The sequence below is a fragment of the Peromyscus californicus genome, unplaced genomic scaffold (assembly GCF_007827085.1).
Source record: "Peromyscus californicus insignis strain IS unplaced genomic scaffold, ASM782708v3 Scaffold_10__1_contigs__length_136768540, whole genome shotgun sequence".
Lineage (NCBI taxonomy): Eukaryota > Metazoa > Chordata > Mammalia > Rodentia > Cricetidae > Peromyscus > Peromyscus californicus.
The window spans coordinates 134,135,654-134,140,787 of record NW_026294391.1 but is presented as its reverse complement, the minus strand read 5'-3'; positions in this window follow the sequence as shown (position 1 = coordinate 134,140,787).

Genomic DNA, 5,134 nt, shown 5'->3' with positions numbered 1-5,134 from the left:
ACCCTTTGGAGCTGGACTACGGCTTCTGGGAGTTCTGAGTTAGCATTGTGTATTGTGAGCTCCTCATGTTGAGAATTTTGCACTTCCAGGTCTTCTTCCAGCATCCACACAAGGTATCTGTGTGCTGGATGCTGGGAACTGTTTCTAGTGGCTCTAACCAGGTTTTTCATACTATAGTCTAGAAACAAATCCCTTCCAGTATACAAAAGCACAACATGTGAGGAGGATCAGGGACATTGGGAACCGGGGCACCTGATGAGTCAGCTGACTTCCTTTGCCCTATCTAGGGCTGTTTTCAGCCAATTTTCATTTCAGCTTCTGCCTTTCTGTGCACTTCTCTGTGGCCACATCTGGGCCTCCTTCTGCTCTCTGAAGCCATTGCAGCACCTGTAGCCTGTCTAGATTGGAGCTCACTGACCCTCAGAGAAGCAGGGCTGGTTTTGTGACGAGATGAAGTCCCTGTCCTCATGAGTTGCTATTGTATCTGACTCTGTTGTGCTTAGAGTTCTATGGGGAGAGCCAGTTATTAAGTTGTATTCTTTTAACTTCCATGGTCACAAAAGTCTCAGCAGAAGACCATTTGCAAAAGCAGCACAGGAGAAGGCCTACTGGGGAATACTTTGGCACCTTAGGCCCATGTACAGGGACAGTGGAAGGATGGCCTGCAGACAAGGGAGCTTGGGCTTGGGGCAGAGCTAGGACTTCTGGTATTTTTAGATGGATCTTTTATGGAGGTAATTACAGATTGACATACAGCTGTAAGAAATACTCAAGAATGATCTTGTGCCCTTTGTCCAGCCACCTCCAGTGAGAACACTATGTCAGAGTATAATACAGTGTCATGGCCAAGATGTCAACAGAAACACAGTCCACTGGTTTTATGTATATTTAGTTTGTATGATTTTATTGTGTATCTACATTCACGTGTCCACTACCAGAGCACACGTGTGAAACGACTCCATTCATGCAAGTGTCCTTTAGATTTCCCTTCATAATTTCAACTAAACTCCTCATGATAACAGAAATCTCTTGTCTTGGGTTAGTGAGCAGACTGATCAGCATTCCAGAAGATAGGAATTGCATACTGGCTGAGGTTGTCCAGACAACAAGACTTGGAAAGGAACAGCATTCTGGCCTTGGAAGCTGTATAATCTGGGCCCAAATCAGAGCTGGTGGCAGGTGTTGCTAGAAGCCTGTGCCTCTCTCTGTTTGTTGCAGGCTTAAGTAACAGGTGTTACCTCTCTTGGCATACCAGGATCACATGCATATGGGAGACTCTTGCTGGTATCTTTCTGCACTGCATGAGACTCAGGCTGAGCATCTGTCTTCTGAGAGCAGGAAATGACCTCTAATCTGAGAGACCATGGAAATGTGGCTGAGACTGCCATTACTTTGGGTTCTTGTTATGACCTAGAAAAACAAGTCACCAGTTTATGGTCATCCTGAAAGCAGTGCCTTCATGGCAGGAACATTGTACAGGGGAATGATGTCTTCTGTTCTGAAGATAAAGGTGCTGCCTTTGGGAGCACCAGGTTTCAAATGATTTCCTGTCAAACCAGGCAAGTGGTGTGTATCTGTAGTCCCAACACTCAGGAGGCTGAGCAGGGGATCACAAATTCAAGGCCTGCTTGGGCCATAGAGTGAGTTTAAGTCTAGCCTGGACAGGCCAGGTGGCTGTGGCACACATCTTTAATCCCATTTAATCCCAGCACTTGGGAGGCAGAGGCAGGTGGATATTTGTGAGTTTGAAGCCAGTCTGGTCTACAGGGAGAGTTCCAGGATGGCCAGGACTGTTACACAGAGAAGATCCAGTCTCAAAAAACAAACAAACAAACAAACAAACAAACAAACAAACAAACACTCAAAAAAGTATGAGCAAGTTACCCTGAAGAAGCGATCAGGCATACATGTGGGGACTTGGGTTAGGTTAGATCATTAGAGTGGAGCATATCTGTCATATCTAAATCCAGGAGGGTGGTTTCAAGGCACTAGGAGATGAGACCAGAGAAGAAGGCAGGGCTTGGTAGCCAACCGATGGCTTTGGAGGTGCCATTGGAGGACTTGAGCAGGGAAGTAACATGATTGGCAGCCTGCCAGGAGGCTAGCTGCTGTAGAGAATGCAGTGAAGCAGTGAGGAGGCAGGACCTGCACCTGGAGGCTGATGTGTATGTCTTTGCATTTCCTGTTCCACTACCTGATTTCTGTCAAGAACAGCTGACAGTGAACCCCCATCTCTGTCACAGCCTGGGCCTTGCTGCGTGATAGCTACCATGGTAGGCTGTGCCTCCAGCTCCAGGCTCAGAACCTAGCTGTGGTAGTGTTATACCTGGCCCTGCAGGTCTTTGGAGTTGAGGTGGCTGCTGAGGCTGAGGCCAAGAAGCCATGGTGGCAGGTGAAGTGGCTGCTCAGGGCACAGTATTGTACTTTTCCTTTCTGATGTCCCTCCAGCTGGATGCTCACCCATTCCTTTCCAGTAGTTACCTATGAATAAGGTTGTGAGGCACTTGGGAATATTGACTCTTGAAAATAGTCTGTACTAGCAGTCTTCAGCTGGAACTTTCCCTCTTGATACTCTTGCCATTTGGGGCCAGGTTATTCTTTTGTGGTAGAGGTTATCAGATGTTGACCAGCAGCCCTGGCTTCCACCTAGGCATTGCCAAATGTCCTGGAGAAGGAGTTATTCTGGTAAAGAACAACAGATAAACCAAGAACATGAGACACATATTGAATTAAGTAGGATCTTGGCATTGATCAAGATGAATGAATAGACCTAGTTTCACCTCAGAATCCTTGGGGTTCTTATTGGTAAAGATGGATTGGTGAATAATAGAGAGGTGATAGGTCAGATGGAGTGATGGATAGGTAGACACTACAGGAAGACAGATGATGAACCCATAGGTAGCTGAGACTAGTAAATAGATTGTATAGATGGATAGATATATTAGATGGGTGGGATGGATGGATGGATGCATAATAGATGGATGACATGCTGAAAGTGCTATTGGTAGGCAGCACGCTGAAGTCTTTATTAGAGAAGCTGTGTGGATGATAAGCAGAAAGGCCCTGGTCTCTTACACACACTTCTCTGGCCTGTGTGACCTCTATGGGAGAGCTGACCTTCAAGTTTTCTATCTACCTAATCTTGTGTAAGTTAGGCATATAGTTGGTGCTCAGGGTCCTTGAGTAAATGTATTTATAGTCACAGTGTCAAGCCAGGAGTTCCTCTCAGGTCATGTGGGATGAAGAGGGCACCTTTGTAGACAGAAAGTGCTATTCCATGCTTAGTCAGGGGCTTTCAGATAAGAGGGCAACAGTATCCTTGCTTCCTTGGAATCAGGTGGTAGCTACACTGATCCAACACTGCCAGTATGAATCTACCCAGCAATTACTCAGCCTGGCAAGAAGTTGCCCTCTCTGGGGTAACGGACACATGTTCATCCATCTCTTCTTAAAAAAATATTTTAGATTTATTTATTTTATTTTATGTGTATGAGTGTTCTGTCTGTATGTATGTGCACCACATGTGTGTGCCTGCTGCTCAGAATTCAAAAGAGGATGCTGGATTTCCTGAAACTGGAATTACAGAGAGTTGTAATGCTATGTGGGTGCTGGAAATAATATAACCTGGGTGTTCTGCAAGAACAAGTGCTTTTAACCCCTGAGCCATCTCTCTGGTTCACCTCCACACTCCCAGCTCTTCTTAAAGCCTGTAAAACTAAGTTGAGCATTTCTGGCTCACTCAGAGCCACATGTGCTGGGCAGTTGTAGGTACAGAGATCCTGCAGGTCATTACATAGCAGAGCCACCTGTACCCTGACCTCATTGGCTCCTTGGTCCCCTAGGCAGCAACCCTCCTGGTGTAATATGAGTATGGTACCCAACAGGGTTTATTTTAGAGTCCTCAGAGTCCCTTCAAGCTTGATTGCTGGAAAGACTCTCAGAACCAAGAGAAGCCATCATAGCACAGTTAATTTATTACAGTGAATGGGTCCAGATGAAAATCTGCCAAGGTACAAGATACATAGTACAGGGATCAGGAGAGGCTTCAGAGAGGTGTGAGCTTTCAGGTGGCCTCTTGGGGAACAGTGCTTTTATCAGTGGAGGAGGGCAGTATGCATAGGGTACTATCATCTGGGAACCCCACCTGCACCCTGAGTACCAGGGTTAATAATGGGCTCACTCATCCAGACATAGAGTACTTGGGTGCCTAACCTGGCTTACTTAGGCCTCAGCCACCCTGAGGTCCAGCTGGTACCATACCATGTGTTCCAGGTCCCTAACTTGAACCCTGCTGTTAGACAACCTGCCAGGGCCTTAGGCCCCTGGCAAACCAGGGCACTCACAACAGGCAGGGTTTCCCAGGGCACTCAAGAGATGATCCCCAGGCACCTTGGAAGAAAGTGTATGGCCCTAGGCATGTGAATTGGCCCTGAACTGCATACCCCTCTTGCTGTGGGCTCCTGAGGATATGCTTCCATTTATGAGTGATCTCACACACTCATCTGCTCTAGGTTTTCCACAGGCTGGGCCAAAGTGTGGGCCCTAGGTTGCCTATCCTACCCGTTTATTGAAATGAGACTCCCTCTTCCTTAGTCAACATCCATCACCAAGGCTTCTTCATCTGGAATGTTCTCTACTCGGTGAAACCTCTGATCAGTCCCAGCAGGCTGGAACTGGATTGGCTTGCCAGGAAAACCACCATAACCCAGCCAGTCAAGTTCCAGTGTACCCTGCCCTACCTGGGCAATGCCATTGTGTGCTAGTAGTCAGTACCTCATTGAATACTGTGGGGGTGGGTGGGGTGGGGTGGGGTGGGGTGTGTGTCCTAATCAGAGCCTGTTTTCCTTCTCCTTTCTAGGTGTTTAGTGATGATCTTTCCAAGCCAACCATTGATAACATTGTCTGATCTCATTCAGATTTATATCATGGACACAGAAATTCCCTTAGGCTCTGGTCCAGGACTCTCCAAAGAAGCCCAGTATGGTTGGCTGCCTGGGGATGGTGCCACCACATCACTGTGACAGCCAGTCCCCAGAGGACCAGCTGAGAGGACTAAGGTGTACTGCTGGAGATGGGCTGGTGAAGGTGATGACATGCTGCCATTATTACTATGCCCAGCAGCCCTGGCCTAGAT